The sequence below is a fragment of the Schistocerca piceifrons genome, chromosome 3 (assembly GCF_021461385.2).
Source record: "Schistocerca piceifrons isolate TAMUIC-IGC-003096 chromosome 3, iqSchPice1.1, whole genome shotgun sequence".
Lineage (NCBI taxonomy): Eukaryota > Metazoa > Arthropoda > Insecta > Orthoptera > Acrididae > Schistocerca > Schistocerca piceifrons.
This window is the reverse complement of record NC_060140.1, coordinates 242,819,372-242,845,695: the sequence shown is the minus strand read 5'-3', so window position 1 is coordinate 242,845,695 and position 26,324 is coordinate 242,819,372.

Here is a 26,324-nt window from a genome sequence, read left to right as displayed (position 1 = left end):
ATTTATACTGACGTGATAAAAAAAAAATTAGAAATGCTATAATTGCGCAAGAAACCCAGAATTACACTCTAATACAAGAACACACGCCAGATGCTTTGTTGACTGAACCTGTAATGACATTGAAATAATGAGAAAAAAAGAAAAGGAGTTTGTTACCTCATTTATATTGATGAAAATCACTCTAATCCTTACAATATATCTCCCCACCGACTCTCTACTACCACATCTCAACAAGACTGTTCAGTATCACATCTCAGCAAGCACTGACTCCCACGAGTTCTTCCCAAGCACTGACTACTACGAGTCCTCGACAGGCGCAGACTACCACGAGTTCTACCCAAGCAGTGCCAGTGGAGGGGGCTGAATAATACTCTTTGGCGCAATCTCTGGCGCTATGGCTCAGTGTAGCCACCTTTCAAGCTTCAGGCGAAATTTCTCACGTGGCCCTCGTACTTGGTTGGAGACACTATTGTTCTAGGTATCTTCATGTGCTCCCTGTGTGCTCAGAACTAAAAAGAAGGACGTGGCGCGATCGACGGGCATACTAGACACACTGCCCGACACACCTGTGGTTTCCATTTCGCGACCGATCGTTCCTTACTTTCCAAATAATCCGCGTATTTCTGCAGGGGACGACAAACGACTTGTTGAGTCCATTCACATAGATTTGCTGCAATATGCCATGGAAAAAGAGGTCCGACACGATATTAGGCGATACCTCGTGACTTTGTAACCTCAGTGCATTTGATTTATTTCATTGTACAATCACAATCGCGGCAGGAGACGTGGTGCAGGTCTGGGCCTCTGGTTGCTGTGGAGGACCGTCGACGAGATGAGTACTGAATCAGACGACGCGATTTCCCGTGTTGTGCGAAGGATAGCTTTCAGCGTTCAGCATACTTCCGCGACGTTCGTATAACACAAGAGAAAATTAAAAAACGCGTTGCAATTTCACAGTAAATAACTACTGCCATGAGAAAACAATTATCTTTAATATATAATATACATAATGTACAACACTATCGATTCTATCCTAACGGATACGTTCGTCGTACGTCCCACATTGATTTCTGGGATTATTTCTGTTGTGGATGGGCAAGAGAGCGAACCCACTATGAGAGGAAGCCGAAAGGCACGCGTTTTAGCTCACGCAGGCTGGCGTGAGCTCTGGAACAGGTCAAGGAAATTAGACTAACAAAAAAGGACGTAGCTGTGGAATACCTAACTTTAATCCATAAATGGTGAACATCACTCTTGACGGTACATGTTTTACAGCATCAATAGTAACCGGTAATGGCGCCTTGGTAGGTCGTAGCAAATGACGTAGCTGAAGGCTATGCTAACTATCGTCTCGGCAAATGAGAGCGTATTTTGTCAGTGAACCATCGCTAGCAAAGTCGGCTGTACAACTGGGGCGAGTGCTAGGAAGTCTCTGTAGACCTGCCGTGTGGCGGCGCTCGGTCTGCAATCACTGATAGTGGCGACACGCGGGTCCGACGTATACTAACGGACCGCGGCCGATTTAAAGGCTACCACCTAGCAAGTGTGGTGTCTGGCGGTGACACCACAATTTCACTCATTGTCGCCTGTCTGTTAGAGCTGACAACTCTAAGCAAATGCCGGTGTACTCGGTCGTTAAGTGAAGACCATCCGCCATTGTGTTGTCCATGGTGATGAGAGGCAATGCCTGAAATGTGATATTATTGGCACACTCTTGACACTGTGGGTTTCGGAATATTGAATTTCCTAACTATTTCCGAAATGGAATGTCCCATGCACCTGGCCTCAATTGCTAATCCGCGTACAGAATCTGTTCATTCCCGTCGTGCAGCTATAACCACGTTGAAAACATGAATCACTTGAGTACAAATGACAGACTAACCAATGCACTGTCATTTTATGCTTTGTGTCAGTTATACCACTGCCATATGTATGCGTGCAAGTCTCTATTCCATGACTTTTGTCACAGTCTGGAACCGCGTGACCGCTACGGTCAGAGGTTCGAATCCTGCCTCGGGCATGGATGTGTGTGATGTCCTTAGGTTAGTTAGGTTTAAGTAGTTCTAAGTTCTAGGGGACTGATGACCACTGATGTTAAGTCCCATAGCGCTCAGAGCCATGACTTTTGTCACTTCACTGTACATGTGTATCAAACCTGCCGTAGGTATTTCTTTGCATATGAGCGTATTGGACAAATAGGTGCTCTCTCCATGGAGACATCAAGCTAATACCATCTACCCTTGGTAATGGTCTCAGCTCGGCGATGAAGGGAGTCCGAAAGTTTCCCCAGTATGCCACATTTGCTGATACCATTTAATGATGATTACTTCCCCTAGGGCTACCAAACTGCGGGGATGAAGATACGTTTAGTGTACCAAAAAAGAAGTACATAACAAATACTGCTACAGGCGGCCACCATATACGCACAACCACCCGCCTGGTGTGTCTCATTTCATTCGGCCTCCTCCAGATGGCGCACCCAAATACAGACCTATTCCCGCTTTCGTACCGCTTCATTGAGCGCGTGGTATACGTCTGCCGATAAGTATGGGCAGGAGAAAATAGGTAACGCTGTTAACTGCGGACTATATTGCCTCTGCATTGTACTGGCTGACACAGAAATCCTTCCACTGAGCCGACCTCTGTGGGCGAGCGGTTCTACGCGCTTCAATGCGGAACCGCGCTGCTGCTACGGTCGCAGGTTCGAATCCTACCTCGGTCATGGATGTGTGTGATGTCCTTAGCTTAGTCAGGTTTAAGTACTTCTAAGTCTAAGGGACTGATGTCCTCAGGTGTTAAGTCCCATAGTGCTTATAGCCATTTGAACCATTTGAACCTTCCGCCGACAGGCACCAAAAGTCTACGCAGCGCCGATAGTCAAACAATTCGGCAACAGTAATTGAACATTACAATTGAATGCCTCGAGCTAGTTCAGTACTGTAAACTGAACACTTGCTTCCGACTTAGCAGTTACTATTTATGGAGAATTGGACCTTCAGAAGACTGGCTTCACAACTATATTCAGGTATCGTATATTGGGTATACTACTTTAATCGCAATGGTTACAGTTTTGCAGGTCTATGATGGCTCTCAGTTGGGTATTTAGCAAGTACTGTTTGGTAATAAACTTCCATAAATACGCTACATGGCGCCATGTAGTACCGATTTCATTGTGCAACAGTTGCCGAACATGTTGCGATTTATGTTTGTATACGAAAAAGTGTGTAAAAATGTGGTTGTGCAAAATCCAGCGATATATTTCAACTGCAAAGCGATAGGTGTCTTCAGCTTTATCATGAATGTTGCTCGATTAATTCTCAAAACAGACACCCGATTAGTGTTTTGTTCACATTTATATATCGCCACTTTATTACTATTTCTGAAGTCATGTGCATGATTTCTCTGTTTCGGCGCTGCTTCGACCACTGGACATTTTTACCCCAGGATAACAGATACACAGTTTATTAAATAGTGTTGAGCCAATGACAACGTGGAAGTATACATTCATCAACCAACAGTACACAGACAAAGGCTCAGTTGTAATTTTTAATGTGTCTAAAACTAAGAAAAACCAGTGTCAGCCATTTATTGCTCAAATTGCAAGCTGTTGTAGTTCAGGCAGTGGTTCAGTTATAGTAAATAATGTTAAATATCTGTGGAAACGAATAATGAAGTCTATTGGGCCACAAGTACCACATAATGCCTCGATAAATGGAGAGCAGACAAGCCTATTTGTAACTGCAATGGATGTTTCGAAACGAGGATTCAGGTTTACGGTGGATGAAGTTTTCTCGGCTATTTTTGGAGCTATGTACGTGGTACTCCATCCTAGTACCTTCCGTTATATATGTAATTTTGATGATGGAACACACGGTTTGATTTATATACCTTACCAGATTTTCTCTTTTGTGAGGCTTAAAAACCCACTTTAAAAACGTTAGATTTTATATAAATACATTTATTATAGATAAATGTATTAATTTCTGGGTGGTCAAAATTTCATTATGTTTCTGACATACTGACCACAAATGGGGTAGTAGCTGATAGTTGTAGTGAAAGTATAGGCCGGTCAATGAATTCCCAAATCCACCCTAACTAGGACCACCTACATTTCTTCCATTACTTCCTCTGCATTTTAGAAATTATATTGTACTAATTAGTACGTAATCCTTTCATAAAAGACCCTACTTTACTAACATAAATGACACAGAATTTAAAAAACAGTTATGATAATCATTAGAGACCGGATTATGTACATTTGTATGTTTCATATGCATTTGAATATTTGGCTCTTTACACCGGTTGTTACATATTTTAACTAAAAGCTAGTGATGACGCATATTTTTGTACAATGTTTACAGTATTTTAAAAATTTACACGGACGGTCTCTATCACGATCTAGTTTGATGTCTCACAGATTGACCGCGACCTAGAACTGCGTGCAGTCGCTAACAGAATGGCCACTGCCTAGCCAAGAAGAGGAATAAGAACAGGCAGACAGAGTCAAAGCTCCTGCACTTGTGTCCCCGGTTGATACCCTCCACCGGCCTGAGTGGCCGAGCGGTTCTAGGCGCTGCAGTCTGGAGCTGCGCGACCGCTACGGTCGCAGGTTCGAATCCTGCCTCGGGCATGGATGTGTGTAATGTCCTTAGGTTAGTTAGGTTTAAGTAGTTCTAAGTTGTAGGGGACTGATGACCTCACATGTTAAGTTCCATAGTGCTCAGAGCCATTTGAACCATTTTTGATACCCTCCGCTGTCATACCGTATGAGTCACCAACAAATAAACTACGCAAGCTTTTAGTCGCACGTCCATTGTTTCAGTTTAGATTTCTATTTACTTGTACACAGTTGAACCAATTTACGACGTGTAGTGTGTAAAGTGTTGTGCGCCTTGCCGGAAAAAAGAAACGTCGTTTCGCGGATAGCTGACCATCCCGGAACATTTACATACGACGGAATTGTTTTATATTGTCTAGTTTGCGAGAAAACGTTTCGTGCAAAAAAAGTTTCAGATAGACCAGCATATCAAGATAAGTCTTCACACAGCAGGATTGCAGAAGAAAGGACCACGACAACTTGTAACAACAGGATATTACAGTAGGAGGGATTTCTCAAAAGGTAACCAAAAAAGTCGATTTAACATGGATCTATGTGAAGCTTTCATTGCAAACATTATTCCTTTTGACAAACTTATAAACCTTATCCTCAAACGCTTCATGCGCAAATGTTGCTTAAATCAAAATATACCGGATGAATCAACATTGCGTAAAAATTACATATCGACAATTTACGTAAATTATCTGGAAGAAATACGCAATGAACTCAAGGACAGCACTATCTGGATTTCAGTTGACGAAAATTCAGGCACTTGTGGCCGTTACATTGCAAATTTAACTGTTCATGCTTTAAAAGATGAGCCTTCTTCTTCCTATTTAGCGGCCTGCAAAGAACTTGAGAAAGTAAATCATTCTACGATCGCCAGTATTGTGAATAAGGGTATTAGAAAAAATTTCTAGAATCTTCTGCAGATCAAATGGTGCTTGTGTTTATTTCAGATGCCGCGCCCTATACTATCAAAGCAGGAAAAGCCCTCCGAGTATTTTACCCCAGTTTGATTCATATGACATGCTTTCCTCATGGAGTACATCGCCTTGCTGAAGAAGTACGTTCCAAGTTTCTGAATGTATATAAACTGATTTCATCCACAGAGAAAGTGTTTTAGAAAGGCCCCTGCTCGCATCACGACCTACCAAATGTGCCTTTACCTCCCGAACAAGTGGTAACTCGTTGAGGTACATGGGTCGAAGCTGCGTTGTTTTACAATAAACATTTCGAGGCCGTTAGAGGGGTAGTAAATAACTTCCATAGTGCAAAGGCTATGGCTGTTTGCCAGTGCAAGGAAGCTTTTAATGATACCGGTATTAAAAAAGACATTGCTGTGATTAGCACCCATTTTCCCCATATACCTGCAAGTATTAAAAGCCTTGCAACTCAAGGTTATGGCGTTGAATCAATCTACACAGTTAATTTATAAAATTATTGTAGTGAACTCATTGACAGAGGTATTCCCAAGAAAAGTTTGAAAACATTTTAAACAATAACACAGTAAACTAGGCTTTTAACCCTTGTGCCAAATTGATAGTTTTATTAAAGGGGTGGGTGAACTTTTACCAGGAACGTAGCCCCCAAATTTCAGATATTGTCCAGTTACCTCAGTTGACGTAGGACGGTCCTTTCCTGTTCATAAAAATGTTTTGAGTGATCGAAGACACAATTCTATTACCGAATATTTGGAACAGTACTTGGTCGTTTATGTTTACAATAGTAGAAAAATGTAACATAAATTGTAAATGATGCTTTCATCCAATAGTATTAATTAAAAGTTAATGCTGTTCAAAAAGAATTCATGACTGTACGTTGTATTTTAAATGAAAAAAAATACAGACTTTTTGAGCATGCCCCCCCTGTTTGCAATATATCTTGAAGCTGCTCCTGTACATATCGATTGTTTCGCTGCGACTCGCATCGCATTCGCATGTTACCGACAAGAATAGCAAAGAAGGAACAATTGTTGAAACACGGTATGCTTCCCCATTTTGCAAATTTTTAGAAAATAGTTTCAGAAAGGCCCCTGCCTAACATCTACCAGAAAGTATTCAGAAAATGATATAAGCGTTCTAAATGTAACGATTTTTCTCGTGCCCGGCGCTCTTTCACGTAATTGATATGCACTGGTTCGACTTAGAGAATTAATGCACGCAGTTACTACCATGACTTTTATTGTGTGATCTTATAAGTTTAGACACTTTTCATGCATTTATAAACATTTTTCATACATATGTTAAGGGTTTCATCATGCAAATAAGTCGGTCAATCATATTTGACTCTGAAAATCGGTCAAAGTAATACCCCGTTTACGGTATAACGAAAAATCGTAGATTGCAAAGAGACAGAAAAGTTGTTTGGATTTCATTGTATTAGGATTAGGGCATGGAGTGCCACGCATCAAACTGTTCCAAAGTTAAGTATCATTTTCTAAAACACTCTATGTTAGCCTAATGTTATTACTTTTTTCTTACAGTGTTGCCACATTTCTGTTTTGGTGTGAAATAGCAAACAATTCTTAAGTTTCAAGCGTACAGTAGCTACCATTAATGAATTAATGCTGCTGCTACTGTGAATACTTGAGCTGAATTAACAGTAGGAATCAGTTACTACATGCACAAAACCACATTTCACCAAATCTTTCAAATAATCAATTTCCGTGAGATTGAGACTGGAGCCAGTCAATGCCGAGAGTGCAGCTGAGGGCTCGTTGAAATAGTAACATAAACGTGCAGCTCTGTAAACACTGCTAATGTCTTCTTGCAAGATTGAAGTGTTCGCAGAACACTCATAATGAAGATGAAGAACAGAGGGAAACACCTGAACATTGAAAATGTAGAAAGAAACATCTTGGTTCATATTCATGATCCCTGTCAGTTAGCGTCTTTTTATGACCACTGTTTCCACACCATGTTATCACAGTTGCGAGTGGTGAAGACATATTTGACAGTCTGCACTGATGCACCAGCAAACTGGCTGATTTCATCCTCAGTGTTGCTTTGAGTAGTAGAGCTACAGGGGTGCCCTGCCATTTTGTTAGTGCTGATTGCCTACATCAGGGCAGGTATGCACTCAGGGGCAAACCTATTATTCTGTTAAGTGCTTTTCCATGTCAACCTGTTGTTCTGTTAAGTGCTTTTCCATGTCACTTGTCTTAAACTATTGTTCCCCTCCACCATCACCCACTCCCCTCCCCCTCAGGAAAGGGATGGTGGCGCATTTTGTTAGTGCAAGTTGCCTACATCAGGGGCAGGTATGCACTCGGAGGCAAGCCTATTGTTCTCCTTTGATTGACAAGTACTTAACCTATTGTTCTGCTAAGTGTTTTCCATGTCACCCCAATTTCCTTTTGATTGACAGGCACTTAACCTATTGTTCTCCCCACCCCCTCTCCTCCCCCAACCCGCTCCTCCCTCACTGCTACATGTACACTTTCAGGTCTGAGTTATTGGAATAGGCCCCTCTCACTCTTATCACTTTAATTGACTACTTAATTAAATTGATCAATTAATTAACCTCTCTGGTGGGGAAAGTGCCACACCCCCTTGCCATGCCCCCTGGTGGGAAGGTAAAATTCCATCAGGACAATGCAACCTCTACTAACCTAAGAAGATGGCGGGAAGTTAGGTCACATTGACTACTTAATTAAATTGATCAATTAATTAACCTCTCTGGTGGGAAAGTGACATGCCCCCCTGCCACGCCCGCTGGCAGGAAGTTCAAATTCCATCAGGTCATTGCAGCCTCTACTAATCTAAGAAAATTGCGGGAAAAAAGAGCACCTCCACTAACCTAAATCTTCCGACTGCCACTTCTTCCTAGGAACTGGCAGGAAAAAGACTCAGGTGATCTGTCATCTGGAGGGTATTCAATTGCTCTGTATGGAATATTGTTTAAACAATTTAGACAATGTATGGAATATATGGAATGGGTATATTATGTATTTATAAAATATTTAGTTTGTGGGGATTGGATTTCTCTTGCTCATCATTCTCTGCTATTTGGAATCATCTAGGTCTTGCAAGAAGCAGTTACATGGGGCAAACATGTTACATAACCTAATGTTTGGCACTGTACTCTAGGTGTCTTACCCTATGTTTAACGCTTTGTCAGCACTTAACCTACTGTTCTGTTAAATTTTTTTCCATGGTTTTCCATGTCACCCCCGCCAACTGTACTGCATTTCACATAAAAATTATTCAATGAACCTGCTGTTCTGCTCCATGTCACCCACTCACACACAGCCTCCCGTTAACTATTGTACCGCTAATACCACGTTGATATAAAAAATTTATGCAAATTAATTAAATCGATATTTTTCACAAATACGGCGTAGTTTTTTTTTTTTTAATTTTAGGCATCCTATTGGTCTTAGAGTGTTGTTCGTCTGTTTGGGGGCCATTAATAGATGGGTCTGATACAAGATATTGAGAAGGTTGAAAGGTCTCTGTTGGTTAATTTCTTAAATCTGTTGTCATTTACGGCATAAATTCCTCTTCTAATTATACTGTGGTGTTTCTGACTATCTGGGAGGAGACTGAGCAGTGAAACGTGTTACATTTACACATAAACAAGAATGATCTGTCACAATACTACACTTTAAAACACAGTTTATATGTAATTCATGTCACACAGTCTCATACGGAACCTACATCCACTTTCTTTTATATACGGTATATGATAAGATACTGTCATCCCCCTTCCCTACTCAGTGAGAGGATGAATGAGCAAATGTATTTCTAGTTGCATGCTTGATGGTAGCAGACGAGCCTGTCTGCTAGAGAACAGTAGGACCAACGTCGGAACAGGTAGCTACGCTTTCTAAAAGCAGAGAGGTTTCTATTCTTAGTATGGTCCTGTCCGTCCCTTGTCATGTTGGTATAGGAAGCTGCCTCTCTGGTTGCTTCCGTTTGTATCTGTTAAGCACGCTCGGTAGGAGCCCAGGTCAGTCTGTCCGCGGCGAGCGTCTGAAGTGATAAGATCTCCGGCTAAGTGCGTGTCTGCTAAGTCCGTAGGACAATGGATTTCTTAAGTTCAGCCTAACTGAAAATTTAATCACCTTTATTTCAGGTTTAGCTCTAAAATTTCTAATGTTATCTTAAATTGCAACACAGTGTATTTCGAGTGTGAAGTTCAGAATATCTTCCGCTAGTTGCTTTGTCACTACTTTGTGAGTAAAGTGGAACCACGTATTGATCAGTAACTCTAACTAAGATCATCAATCTTAAATGTGAATGTGCGTGAGATTATAACGTCCCGTCTTGACAATATTTTTCATATAGCAACTTTTCTTTATGTTCAACCCACGTGGGCTGTACTTTGTGAGACCAGTACCACGTGCTTATACAATTGTTTCACCCATCAGGTTAATAGTAAGACGATAGTAACCAGTTCGAGGTTTTTATTTTGTAAATTGCTTTTCGATCTAATTTATTTTAGTTATCAAAATTATTGTGGAGTTACACACTTTGTGTAAACCAAGTTGACCACGTGAAGCATGTGGTGTAATCATCAAAGTAGCCCTCAGCTATTCTTTTTGGGAAGATTTCACAGAGAGTTACTATGAATTTAGTATACCAGTGTGTGGTAATTACATGACGGACAGGATTGCGCTACGAACGTAACTTCTTTGGGTGAAAATTGAATCGGTTGGTTGTGGTTAATTTCCTCTTGCGTATGTTTCAACGTTCTTCGTGTGTTATTTTATGAATGCAGTGTTGTATGTAGTCTCCCAATCTTGGCTCCCTAATTGATGTGTTCCGTAAGATTACAAACTCGCATTTTCACAATCCTAAATAAGGCACCAGTTTAGTTATGAATCCAGTTTGATATGCTGAAATTTTAACGGAACAATGATCAATGTTAAAATAAATGTCCAAATATAAACTGATTTATTTCTTTTTATTTAAATTGTCTTTTTATATACATATCACTGGTTATCGTAAGATGAATACTAAAAGATTATAATTAATGTTAGTCTGGTTGGGAATTTGGTAAGCAAGACTGGATACCTGCTGAAACAGTTGCTCAGTAATGCAAGGTTAACTTCCTCACATAGCTCACAGCTTTTAACCCACTTTTATGGTCTTGAATATCAGCACCGCTTTCAGAACAAATTAATGCAACAACATTACAAGGTTCAGAGAAGAACGGCTAGATTCATGATTGGTACATTTAACCATCGCGAGAACATTACAAATCTCATTGAAGTGGGACACACTTGCAGATAGACGACGCACTAAACGGAAGAGGGTGCTCACTAAATTCCCAATCCTATCTTCGCCGAGGATGTAGAGCACATATTATTACCACCAACTTTCATATCGCGAAATGATCACCATTCAGAGATAAAGGAAATTGGAACTCATACTGAAGTGTTCAGACAGTCGATTTTCCCTAGCGCGAACTGCGAGTAGAACAGATGGAGGGAAATATAACTTTGGTGCGAGTAGTGCCCTCCACCACACACCGCTTGGTCGCTAGCAAAGTATATATGTAGATGGAATACAGTTTAAACAAAAGATCGTTAATAATAAAAAACATTCCACCGCCCGACACCTGACGCCGACACCGGAGTCCTGGTGCACTGGCGCTCCCAGTGAAGCTACGACGCGACAGTTCGGGCTCTGCATGGATGAGGCGCTGACATCTGTTTCATACTTTACACTTGAGAAATTCCTATCGAAATACGTGTTCACCTGGGTACCGTTGCTGGTGCGATGACGCATAGCTGCGGTTCAGTCCACAGCCTAGAGATTCCGCAATGCTTCCCAGAATAGCACAGGGCACATTCCTAGTGGGACAACTTGTCCGTCAGTGAATTAACCCGTCAAACTACCGGTCTGGGAGCACTATCCGCCATTGTTTTCTGCAGGCAAGACTTTCACAGCAAAATTATTTTGCACAGATCGCTACATTGAACTCACAGTTAAAGCTCGCAAAAGTTGTCTACAGATCATCGAATACATACAAGACTCACAAGAATATTTAACAGTCTAACTACTATTAAATATGACGATTACAACTGCAGTCCGACACCGATCGATGTACAGGCAATGTTTCCTCTGGAACGAATCTCGGTATCTATAGTGTACATAATTTTCCATGTAAAAAATCTCTCGCAGTTATCGATATTCTTAATCTTTATGTCCCTCATGATAGGGCACACAGTCATGTTCTCTAGTCATGCCACAACATGAACCACTGTAATTTTACAACACTATACATACGCATTTTGCACAACATAAGCCACAGTAACAGTAACTTTTACGCAAACAGTGCAGTTACCTTTTATATCTGTACACCACCCGAAAAAATTACGGTATGCCTACACTCACACCTGCTATATGTCTCGATTCCCCTCAGTCCTAGGAAATTATCTGACAAAGTCGTCGAATAAGCGCTGCTGGAAGGTGCTGCATCCTGTCGAGATGCTGTCAAACAAATGTTATGAAGGACAGGCGTCTGGCACTGTGTGGTAGTGAACACCGCACCCGCGGACATAATCCTTGGAAAGGCATCGCAGACGCTGGTTGGTGTACTGATTCAATATCACTACCGACAGAACAACAAGGAAAATGCTAGCGTATGCTTATGGGGTGCCGATGAGGGGATGTATTATTAGAGCCGTGTTACCCATCCTATTTGTACACTATAGCAGGTCCAGTTAAACACTTGCATTGCTATATTGTGCAGCTGTTTACGAAATGAATCTATCATCTTACATGTTCGCATATATTTGTCAGTGCGTTGAAATCACAAATCACCATGTCCAATCCATCGTTCCGTTATGACTAGACATACGCAGTCTGTTTTGCTTTTACGTGCATAGTAGTTTCATTACTTCCCACAAATGTATGTCAGAACATAAGCCACGGTACCTTCACGTTCAAGCAGCAGCATAACATTTCTATCAATTATAGGTGTATAAAAAAATTATGATACGTCCACAGTTCCACCAGCTGGGTGTCGTTTTCGCACTGCAAAAAAGTCTCCCACCATTACGTATTTGTCGATGAATAAAGGATGTAATTTCAATTTTAGAAAGCCCTAGAGTTTTTTCGGATTATCGATTTCACCACTTCCACGAAACCTTTTGGTATTTTCGATACTTGTAAATCCAGCCAACACACATTATTATTATACCATTTTCGCGGTACTTCTCGATATGTAGCACACAACAGTAGCCTAGCGATCGCTCGCGCAACATTATTTCGAATATACAGACTGTAAATTATTTCTGTACAAAGGGTGGGGCGTGCTGTAAACCACTGACTAACTGGACACTTGGCACGTCTGCGAAGACACATACACGGAAACTCAGAAAAAAATAGAGAAAACTGATATTTCCACTCACGAATACCGATGCCGGTGATGTAGCAGATTCCAAATCATCCCTGTAATTTTCAAGGTCAACTAAGGTGTTTCTCATGTCTACAGAACCAGTAAACGCGTCTTCCACATGCTAGATGCACACACCACAATCGACTTCCCCTTAACTAAATAAATGCGCGAAATGTGCAGAAGTAGTCAACTGGACAAGTTGCATGGGAGGGAATAATTGTCAAGCGCAAACACACCTCCGTATTGAATCTTCTCAAATTTCCACCTGATCACGAAAGCTATCCAACACATACTAAGTATTAGTTCGCTATTCGGCCGTCTAGAGGACAACAGTTAAGTCACCTACATTCCTACAGTCCAACAGGCCTCTGCATTCGGACGGCTCCTATAGTTAATGGGAAATGTGAATCATTCCTGCCACAAGTCACCGGCGCTGCACGCCAAGCAAGCATAGACAGAATAGTCCTAGGAAAAAAAAAACCGGCCTCATACGTATTTTATCCCTGTACTTACAACTAAATGTTATGATGGCGGTCTCAGTTGAACATCATTCAGCAGTGAGAAAAGTATTGGAAATACACCCTGCTGCCGGCTGTGGCTCGGGAAATAGAGATATCGCTACCTTGACATACTCTTCCCTTTGCTATCACAGTACTCCACGTCAAACCCATACCATCTTTACGACTGGACACAGTCATTTCCTTTGCACATGACGGAACACAAACACATACTTTATAACACTGATGCTGAAGGTGAACCTATCACACACACCCTACTACTAAGTATCATACTTCATCAATACCAGATTGCTGGTGATACAACGTAATACCGACCTGAAATCAACGCTGGCTGGACATAAATTTTTCTTGCGAGTGCTACCAACGTGTCTTAGAAAGAGAGGCGTAATCGTCTTACAAACCGCCAGATGTTAAAAAACCAGATCCCCCACAACTACTGTATGTTACTGTCACAAGCATTCTTGGTTCTACATCTGTACACAAGTTGGCCACGTTAAAAGCTATACCGGATTTATAAATCGAGGTATAGCATTCCCTATGAAGGAATTAGTTTTCCAGACAAATACCATGACACTGAATATAGACGGTGCACCCTTTTAATAAAATTGCCGAATTTTGAGAGTGATTCGGATAAGGGGCGTGGTATGAAACAGGTATTTGCAACCCCCTCACACCGCTTCCACTACATATTTCTCCAGCATTTGTAACGCATTCTGTCTCAATGACATGTATTTCTGACACTCCCATATCACGAAATGAGTCACCTTCCTTGAACCTGTCTGCTACAGTGAAATTCCAGAGTGGCTTTAGTCAGTCCCTACGCATCTTGCGACTGTTGCAATTTCTGCAGCTTTGCGCATGTAATCGTTCCAATTTAAGTCTGAACTGAGCAGAAGATGGAGAAAGCCATATCCACCACCTTCTACAACCCGTGTAGAAACAGAATGATTTGAGTTAGTGCTACAGGGCTGTGTTTTGACCATTCGATGGAAATGGGCACATTGTGGTGCATCCCCAAACTGCAAGCAGGTACTACAGATACACGTCCTTCAGGGTCCATTCGCGTCTATCACCCCAACATTCTATCTTCGGTATTCTATTCCATCTGCCAGAGAAAAATTATGAACTGCAAAAGCTCACTAACTTCATCCGATAGAGAACAAGATAAGGTTTTCAACACATCTCTCTCCTCCCATACATCGAAACCAAATACCGCATGTGTGCAGGCATCGAGCACATGTGACAATCCTATTAAACATACTGGTGTTGATCCGATGCACCGACCAGTTTAAAGTTTCATTACCTGTAGTGTAGGAGGATGACCGCATTCTACAGACCACACTGTAAGTCGCAAGAGACGCTCCCTATGACCCTTAGTCGTTGTTTGAAACGTTGTTTTCTAACATGCTCTGTACAGTTCCATACATTTTCTTTTTCTCCTATGACTTTGAGGTCTGTGTCAGGTCCTAAACTGACATTAAGACGCTCTGATCCACGGCCTCTCGCAGAAAACTAGACATCACACATTGTAAATCATTTTGTTACTGTGGCTACCATAACACGCGACACACGGTGGATGATTTTAAATAAAAGACAGTTACAACATAAGGAAACTAGAAGAGTTTGGCTGTGTTGTGGAGAGTTTCCAAACTGATGTCTGAAAGTGATTGATGACCTCTACATTTAAACTAATCTACCACACTGATGGAACAGATGATGGCTGTGCATTCCATTTTGACTGATTCCTCACATAGCACTCATGTAGGTGATCACTGTTTTGGCGCTAGCAAGCCCTAGAAGGTATCACCCATCCACGAAACTAATTCCCCAACTCAAACAAGGGCTGTCAGTCAACCATTATGTGGTAACCAAGACCAATAGGATGCCGCAAATTAAAAAAAAACTACGCCATACTTGTGAAAAATATCGATTTAATTAATTTGCATAAACTTTTTATATCAATGTGGTATTAGCGGTACAATAGTTAAGGAGATGCTGTATGTGAGTGGGTGACATGTAGCAGAATAGCAGGTTAATTGCAGAACACTAAATTAATTTGAATAATTCTTATGAGAAAACCAGTACAATAGCTTAAGGGGGTGCAGTGACATGGAAAATCACTTAACAGAATGTTAGGTTAAGTGCCGACAAATGGTCAAACATAGTGCGGTGGCAAACATTAGGTTACGCAGCATGTTTGCCCCATTTAATTGCTTCTTGCAAGACCTAGATGCTTCCAAACAGCAGAGAATGATGAGCAACAGATCAAACCCTCAAAAACTGAATTTTTTATAAATAAAGAGTATATCCTTTCCATATATTCCATACATTGTAAAAATTGTTTAAACAGTATTCCATACAGTGCAATCGAATACCCTCCAAATGATCGATCACCTTTTTCCTGCCAGTTCCTAGGAAGAGGTGGCAGTCAGATAACTTAGGTTAGTGGAGGTGCTCTTTTTTCCCGCCATTTTCTTAGGTTAGTAGAGGTTGCATTGTCCTGATGGAATCTGAACTTACTGCCAGGGGGTGTGGCAAGGGGCAGGCACTTTCCCACCAGAGAGGTTAATTAATTGATCAATTTACCTAAGTAGTCAATGTGACCTAACGTCCCACCATTTTCTTACGTTAGTAGAGGTTGCATTGTCCTTTTGGAATTTGAACTTCCCACCATTTTTCGAAGGGAGTGAGGCATGGCACTTTCCCGCCAAAAACCGCCATTTTGGATAACGGTGTTTGTGTCATCAGCTGACGTCATGACCGCCATCTTGGCTGACGTCATGCACTGTGCACGTTAGTACACACTAGTGCGCATTAGTACAAATTAGGCCGACAGCATGAGTTGGTAGGGGGACGTGGCTGTCGGTTGAGGATCGTGGTGATGACTAACTATTTCCTTCGAAGTCCAGGTGGGCGTGGCACTCGCGAATATTGATTCTAAGTCCAGGTGGGCGTGGCATCCGCGAAAATCTGACAAAGTCAGGGATTCCCACCTGGGTGGGGGCATGGCATGGGGGGGGCGTGGTACTTTTCCATCAGAGAGGTTAAATAATTGATCAATTTAATTTCGTAGTCAACATGACCTATCTCTGCGCCGTTTTCTTAGGTTAGTACAGGTTGCATTGCCCTGATGGAATTTGAACTTCCCGTCACAGGGGTGTGGCAGGGGGATGTGGCACTTTCCCAACAAAGAGGTTAATTAATTAATCAATTTAATTAAGTAGTCAACCAAATTGATAAGAGTGAGTGGAGCCTATTCCAATAATGCAGACGTGAAAGTGTACCTGTAGCAGCGAAGGAGGAGGGGGTTTGGAATAGGAGGAGGGGGTGGGGGGACCATAAGTTAAGTGCCTCTTAATCAAAAGGAAATCGGGGTGACATGGAAAAGCACTTAACAGAACAATAGGTTAAGTACCTGTCAATCAGAGGAGAACAACAGGATAGCCTATGAGTGCATACCTGCCCCTGATGTACGTAACCTACACTAAAAAATGCGCCAGCATCCCTTTCCTAAGGGGGGAGGGGAGTGGGAGGAGGTAAGGGAACAATAGGTAAGTGCAGTGACATGGAAAAGCACTGAAAAGAACAATAGTTTGACATGGAAAAGCACTTAACAGAACAATAGGTTTGCCTCTGAGTGCATACCTGCCCCTGATGTAGGCAACCCGCACTAACAAATGGCCATCACCCCTGTAGCTCTACAACTGCCATGTGCATGGCCAAAGACAGCAGTTGGCTACATCCATTCTGTCGCATTTCCTCGTCGACTCTATTTACCTCACTGATCATGTTCAAACGAGTGGCACACACACACATCGCATCACTACCGTGACCTACGTCGTCAGTGGGTAGTCCTATGACGATCGTCTACCATTTGTACACCATTGTAAGCTTTGTACTGTCCTTACAGGATAACTAACATTTTGTCAGGTGACCCTGATTGTAAAATAAATTCATTCACATTTGAGGCTTAAAGAAACTTGTACAAAGTTATTACTTCTACTTATTCTTGGGATGTGGTTTGTCTTATGTAGTAAAATGAAAGGCTGTTTTCATTGTGCCGCCCTCTGTTCGCTTCTACACTCGCGTTCAGAGAAAAAACAGAGCATCTTGAACGACTACAGATACGACATTCGTATTCACAGGACACGTACGTTAGCATGTCCTACAGATATGATCAGCGTTTGAAGCACGTCAGCCTACCGGTTCAAGGTCAACATCGATATCGCAGCGCAACACAACCTACCAGTAAAATGTGCCAGCAGCTCTCGTTATCGCTATAAATCGAAGATAATGGATCACTGTGACTTGTGTAGACGTACGGAATGCCTTGCAGACGTATGTGTAAACGGGACCATCAAAGCAGTGAGTTTGAAAGAGGACGCATTATTGGTATGGGATAAGGTGATGCATTAATTCGTGAAATTACTGCTCGTGTGGGGCGAAATGTTTCGGCAGTGCAAAGTGTGTGTGCTGAAAGGTTCATGGAAGGCCTTAGAACACGACAAAATGAGTCAGGTCGCACTACCCTTGAGAAGATCGACATCTCATCCGAATGGATCAAAGTCCTCCTGAGCTCTGACGCAACAGTGGAATAGTGTAACACATCGTGCACTATCAGGGGTGACGGTCCAACGCGGTTTGTTACGACATGGGTTGCGTGCGCGTCTTTCACTTCTCCACCTACCTTTGGCGAAGGTGCAGAAACATGCTAGACGGCAATGCTTTATGGATCTACGTCACTGGGGACAGGAATGGCATCGTATTACCTTTTTGGACGAATTCAGGTTCTGTTTTATTGAAAATGATGGCCGCATTTTGATTTGCTACAAACAGAGGGAGCAGCATTACAATGACTGTATTTGACACGACGTACGACGCCAACCCAAGGCCTTATGGTATGGGGTGCTATTGGGTGAAACCACAAATCACAGTTGGTGCGTGTCCAGGGCACTGTGACCAGTGTCACCTACGAGAATGACTTCACGCGACATGTAGCCATACCTTGTCTGCGTAAAACCCCACACGCCATTTTTTACCAAGTCAATGCACGACCGCATATTGCTGCACAAACACGTGCTTTCTTGGTGTCAGCCTTTTGCCCTATTCCGCTAAATCACCAGACTTGTCGACAATCGAAAATATGGTGGGAAATGGTGAAACGATGGGTACAATGCTGTGACCCTGTGCCAACGATCACAGATGAACCTTGGAATCATGTGATGCAGCATGGATGGCTATACCACAGGACGCCATTCTCAGCTTATACACGTCGATGCCATCACGCATAGAACAAAAATCTGGGCCCATGGAGGACTCCATGTCTAGTAGGCAGCAGGATACATGCTGAACTGAGGTAACTGAAATGCTACTCATTTCTGCAGAACATGCTAATGGATATGTCCTGTGAACATGAACGTCCTGTCTCTAGTCATTCAAGGTGTTCTGTTTTTTCTGAACATGAATGTATAAATTTGTGAAGCATCTTCAGTGGCCTCTAATACAGTTTGTTTGTGCACATTATATTTGCTTCATATAATAATTGAAAATTTGCTACAAGATTACAATTTTTGTTATGCTTTTATTGTTAGACGAAGAACTAGTTTTTATAGCAAAAGTTTCGATATATTTAATTAATATTGGTTTCTATTTACGATTTGTGGTCTTATTAATGCCTGTGTTCAGTCATGGGGTTGTACTTATATGGCTTGTGCAACTGGGGAGTCCGATTTTCGGCCTTTTACCAACATATTTTATCTGACCACATCACTTCAGTTTCTCACTGCATTGTGGGTCGGTTTGTTTACTGTATCTAATGCTGCCAACTGTCGGTGTTTTTGGTTTGTCTTCCATTTGCGTATTTCTGTCTGTATGCGATTTAACATTCTTTTGGTGTTACAAAAAGGTACGGACAAATTTTCAGGAAACATTCCTCACACACAAATAAAGAAAAGATGTTATGTGGACATGTGTCCGGAAACGCTTAATTTCCATGTTAGAGCTCATTTTAGTTTCGTCCACCTACGCTCAATGGAGCACGTTATCATGATTTCATATGGGATACTCTACCTGTGCTGCTAGAACATGTGCCTTTACAAGTACGACACAACATGTGGTTCATGCGCGATGGAGCTCCTGCATGTTTCAGTCGAAGTGTTCGTACGATTCTCAACAACAGATTCGGTGACCGATGGATTGGTAGAACCGGACTAATTCCATGGCCTCCACGCTCTCCTGACCTCAACCCTCTTGACTTTTATTTATGGGGGTGTTTGAAAGCTCTTGTCTACGCAACCTCGGTACCAAATGTAGAGACTCTTCGTGCTCGTATTGTGGACGGCTGTGATACAATACGCCATTCTCCAGGGCTGCATCAGCACATCAGGGAGTCCATGCGACAGGGGGTGGATGCATGAATCCTCGCTAACGGACGACATTTTGAACATATCCTGTAACAAAGTGTTTGAATTCACGCTGGTACGTTCTGTTACTGTGTGTTTCCATTCCATGATTAATGTGATTTGAAGAGAAGTAATAAAATGAGCTTTAACATGGAAAGTAAGCGTTTCCGGACACATGTCCACATAACATAATTTCTTTCATTGTGTGTGAGGAATGTTTCCTGAAAGTTTGGCCGTACCTTTTTGTAACACCCTGTGTATATATATATATATATATATATATATATATATATATACTCCTGGAAATTGAAATAAGAACACCGTGAATTCATTGTCCCAGGAAGGGGAAACTTTATTGACACATTCCTGGGGTCAGATACATTACATGATCACACTGACAGAACCACAGGCACATAGACACAGGCAACAGAGCATGCACAATGTCGGCACTAGTACAGTGTATATCCACCTTTCGCAGCCATGCAGGCTGCTATTCTCCCATGGAGACGATCGTAGAGATGCTGGATGTAGTCCTGTGGAACGGCTTGCCATGCCATTTCCACCTGGCGCCTCAGTTGGACTAGCGTTCGTGCTGGACGTGTAGACCGCGTGAGACGACGCTTCATCCAGTCCCAAACATGCTCAATGGGGGACAGATCCGGAGATCTTGCTAGCCAGGGTAGTTGACTTACACCTTCTAGAGCACGTTGGGTGGCACGGGATACATGCGGACGTGCATTGTCCTGTTGGAACAGCAAGTTCCCTTGCCGATCTAGGAATGGTAGAACGATGGGTTCGATGACGGTTTGGATGTACCGTGCACTATTCAGTGTCCCCTCGACGATCACCAGTGGTGTACGGCCAGTGTAGGAGATCGCTCCCCACACCATGATGCCGGGTGTTGGCCCTGTGTGCCTCGGTCGTATGCAGTCCTGATTGTGGCGCTCACCTGCACGGCGCCAAACACGCATACGACCATCATTGGCACCAAGGCAGAAGCGACTCTCATCGCTGAAGACGACACGTCTCCATTCGTCCCTCCATTCACGCCTGTCGCGACACCACTGGGAGCGGGCTGCACGATGTTGGGGCGTGAGCGGAAGACGGCCTAACGGTGTGCGGGACCGTAGCCCAGCTTCATGGAGACGGTTGCGAATGGTCCTCGCCGATACCCCAGGAGCAACAGTGTCCCTAATTTGCTGGGAAGTGGCGGTGCGGTCCCCTACGGCACTGCGTAGGATCCTACGGTCTTGGCGTGCATCCGTGCGTCGCTGCGGTCCGGTCCCAGGTCGACGGGCACGTGCACCTTCCGCCGACCACTGGCGACAACATCGATGTACTGTGGAGACCTCACGCCCCACGTGTTGAGCAATTCGGCGGTACGTCCACCCGGCCTCCCGCATGCCCACTATACGCCCTCGCTCAAAGTCCGTCAACTGCACATACGGTTCACGTCCACGCTGTCGCGGCATGCTACCAGTGTTAAAGACTGCGATGGAGCTCCGTATGCTACGGCAAACTGGCTGACACTGACGGCGGCGGTGCACAAATGCTGCGCAGGTAGCGCCATTCGACGGCCAACACCGCGGTTCCTGGTGTGTCCGCTGTGCCGTGCGTGTGATCATTGCTTGTACAGCCCTCTCGCAGTGTCCGGAGCAAGTGTGGTGGGTCTGACACACCGGTGTCAATGTGTTCTTTTTTCCATTTCCAGGAGTGTATATATATATATATATATATATATATATATATATATATATATATATATATGTGTGTGTGTGTGTGTGTTTGTGTGTGTGTGTTATTACAGAAAGAATAATCGTTTAGTTCGATGGCAGATCATTCTAGGTGAATGCTGACTAACAGAGCACTTTAAATGCGGAAATATGAAAGATGATTGCATAAACAAAAAAGAACCATACGGTACCTAATTAAAACACTAATGTTTAAAGTTTGGAGGGGCAAACACACCACATAAATATGTAGCAGCGATATTATGAAGCTATTTCAAGTAGGGCACTTCTAGTAAACCATGACGCGCATTCCAGAATCTTCTGCACCTAAATTCCGAGAGTACTACTTCAGTGATTGAGATCTTTATCAAGAAGGCGTCACAGAAGGCACTGACTGAATTCAGAGACATGCAGCCACGAACATAACTTGGCCGTTTCATCCAAGACGCTCATGAAACTTAAATGGAAGGTGTGTCTGCCTCCATCGTAGGTATCGCAAATATCTCACAGGGATTATCAGAGTGATCAGGAGCATACTTAGGTGTATCGAATTTGGGGTTGTGTTTTGGACACTGGTCATATGCTTCGAACAACTGGAGCTCAGCTCCCTGTCCAACTATCCAGATTTAGGTTCTCTATGTTTTCCCGTAAGTCCTAATGCCCAGGTTCTTGAGAAACATGCACTACTAATTTTCTTCTTACCATCCACTTCCTGCTCTCTGTACTCCAAACCGTTCATTACACTAAACTTTCTTCTTTCCTGACTCCTAAGCGATTAATGGGTGATAGGAAGTGCCTGTTTTTTGATAGAAAGTTCTCTTTACTATACACTGTACCGCATCTTTATAAATATGTGTTTAGACGTAGACAAAGAGGGAAAAATAACGATTAGGGTTTCACTTACTATAAAAGAATGCCAGGAACCATAAAAGTTCTCAAACAACCACTGAAAAACCTCATCTGGACTTCTAGATGGAAGTTTTGCACCAGCATACCTGAACACAGCAGTGATATGAACAGCTTAACCATTCTTTAGTGACCAGTCCACTTTAAGATATCGTAATACTCTGGTTTCTCGTATTATTTTCCTGAATTATAGACTACAGTCACCAGCATTTTGAAAAACAAATAAAAATAAATTTAATTTTAGTAATATGCATTCCATAAAGAAAAAAAACTTTTCATGTAAATACTAGTCAGCAAAGTTAACGCAATTTTCAGAATATCTGAGCCAGAAAAGATCGACCTCTTTAAGTTACCTTAGAGGTGCAGATGACTTTCAGCCATCTACTTATTCTCACGATATTTATTATGAATTTTATAGAAGAAACACAACATTTAATAACTTACATTAATAAGTCCATAACAGCAGTTGGGAATTCATATTTGTTTTAACCAACAGAAAATTGTGAAGTGTTATAACACACATACTGAAACGAAATGACACAACTCTAACACTTTTTGCCAAAATATTTAACGTAAAAAGTCTTCAACAAGTCATTACAAACAGTGTGTGGTTACAAAAATTACCTCAGCCACTCACATTCTTGGTAGTACTCATTCAGATAGTCAGATATGCACCGCTATTTGTATGTAATTACATGTTAAACATTACAGAAACTTTAGAAAACATTGTTGCATACAGATAGTTTTTATATAAGTAACACCTTGAAAAATTAGAGTTTCATAACTAATCATATTGCAAATTAAACAAGAAAGTTCTTGTTGTAGCTAAATTAGTTATATAGTGTGAAGCAGTTTATAGATACATTAACAAGAACTAAACAGTAACAGTAATATGAGGTTATCAGTGCAAAAGATAATAAAACTGATTAAGAAAAGTTGCTAATAATACATTAAATGCACTTGCATAAACGTGTAATGTCTGTAGTAGAGGGTATTGGTTAACTCTAGAATTCTTCAAGAGAATGATATACAGTAAAATTCAGTTGAACTATTTTTAAATCAAACTTATAATTATCAAGTGTTCGTTATGAAATAATGAAGAGATCTGGAAGGAGTGAGCAACACAGTCTACATCACAATGATTGAAGCTTTCCTGTTAAAATAGTGGTGGTATCCCTGAATCACTAAAGTGAGATGTGAGGTTTGAGAACAGTGAAGTCACAGTGCTCATTTTGCAGTGATGTATTGAAAAAGGATTTGTAAGAGAAAAAAGAAGCAAAAAACCCATTTGACAATACTGATTTCATATATGTTATCTAAATATGAAAGTGAGAAATGGCTAGACATAATGGTAAATTTTAACAATGCTATGGGCTAAAATGTTCATACTTAATGTGCTTTGTTACACAGGCTTGCTGAGAAGACACAGAAAATTTGAAAATAGAAAGAGTTATGAGTTCAGAATCTGGGAAAAGTAACTAAAATGCTCTGCTAATATTTTGAACCAAATATCAGCAGTAAAAATTTCAATCGGAAAATATTATTACCATGTGCATGGTAAAGTTGATGATCTAATCTGAAGTTTTATTAGAATAATCTCTATCCCTTCAGTATGCTTAAGGATCTCATTTGAAAAAAATTAGATAAATATGCACAGTCTGTATTAAATGACAGAAGGCAGTAACTATTTCATGCAGTTATCAGGGAGACAAATACTACATATAGAACAGATTTCGCCCTTATAGAACACGAAAATAATTAAGAAAGAACTACTGTCATATGCAACATGTACAGGAGTTCAGGTAGATGCTTTTGATGTGAAATACTTTTAATTAAACTATTCTGGACAATAAGTAATTTCCAGAATATTTTGTTATGAATCTGAAAGCAAATCTCATTATTAACCTTAAAAATAAGTAGTGGAAGTTTAAAATTCCTGGTAATAAATGAAATGTTCTAAATGATGACTCTGTATCAGATGATTAGAACAACATCGATACAATGACAATGTTGAAATGGGTGCCTTTGAGTTCAGCACACCAATTAATAATGCACCTTGACCTAGAAAATTTAAAAAAGAATTTTTGAATTAAGAGAACAATCTGAGGGGTGATGTTTTAAAAAGAAAGCAACGAATATAATCTAAACAGTATACAGGATACATATGTTGAAAAGCATGCATAATCAATTGTAATATTCTTATAAATTAAATAATGATGGCACACAGTATAAAAAGGTTGTCATTCGCTAGAAATGAATGGCAAGTGGAAATGTCACACAATAATGAATATATTTAGCGATAAATCATATACCTCATCAAAGTTTTCAGTAAGTGTTCATCTACATGGTTATAATATTAAATTAAACTAATAACATCACACACAACACAAGAGAGAAACTTGGAACGTACTTCTTCAGCAAGGCGATTTACTCCATGAGGAAAGCACATCATATAAATGAAACTGGGATAAAATACTCATAGGGCTTTTCTTGCTTTGATCTAATAGGGTGTGGCATCTGAAATAAACACAAACACCCTTTAATCTGCAAAAGATGTATGATGTAACGAAAAGGATCTTTAGCCACTTATGTCATAATGATTCAGAGAACAGGGCAAGTGCAACAGGATACCAAGATAAATGATGAAGTCACAAAGTATGAATTCTTCTTCTGAACGGCAATTTCACCTGTACAGTTTTTGTGGGAGTAGGAAGAAAGTAATATAAGGACAGCGGTGGAACTCTGCAGAAGTGGTGTGAAGATTTCATCAGTTAACGACATCACACAAACTGCTTGACCTGTCTCCAACTTTCCAAGCTTGCTGAGATCTCCTGCATACACTGCTGAACTGACAATGGGAATATATGGACTACCTCTGTTCGATTTTCTTGATACTACCAGTGAGAACATAGTATGCAGTTGCCATTCTAATATGAAGAAGTTAGTACAAATAAGAAATTGTGACCAGCTGCATCAAAACTGCCAGAAGACTGATGGTAAAAAAAAGGAAACAAAGATACGGAGAGAGAGAGAGATACTTGAAGGTCAATGTCTGAACATCAGTTTCCTAAAGCGGTATGACACCATTGTCAAAAAAGAACTTGAAGTCGCCTTTGAAGATTAGATGATTGCAACCATCGTTAGTAGCACCTGATATGGAAATACAAACAGTTGTATATACATCATTTTCTACATCATGACAACTGCATACATTACAGCAGACACATAAATCTACTTACATTATGTATCTCTATATCACTGACTTGTGTCAGTTATAAATTCGTTGCAATGTTTACTCTATGTGCCTGTAGATAGCAGACAGCTGTGTAGATATCTTGACTTCAATTACAGCCGTGTCTACATTAATATGACAGGAAATGAGATCTGTTCTACCTCACAGTACACAGACACATCTGACATAACAGTCATATAGTTTAAACATGGAATTGATAGGTCAAAGAGTCTCTGTTACATGTCTTTTGTTGTTTCTAAGAGCCATATTTATTACATGCAGGATATGGAGAGATTCCAAGCTGAGCTTATTTAGTTGAAACATTGTTGAAATTTTGTATACACATTTTATTCCATAATTCTGTTTGTTCATTAGCAGACACCAACGTAATGTCTGGGTGTTTCGTCAAATAGTTATATATTTCAGTTTATTTCTATCTTGATTAATAATCTACCTTTCTCTGTCTAATGAAATCGTGTTTTTATCCATGCTGCAACACCCAGACAACTTACCTAATGAGCAAAGATAGTTACAGAGAAAGATGTACATAAAAATTTCAATAGGCAACGAAAACCTTAATCTTCTCTT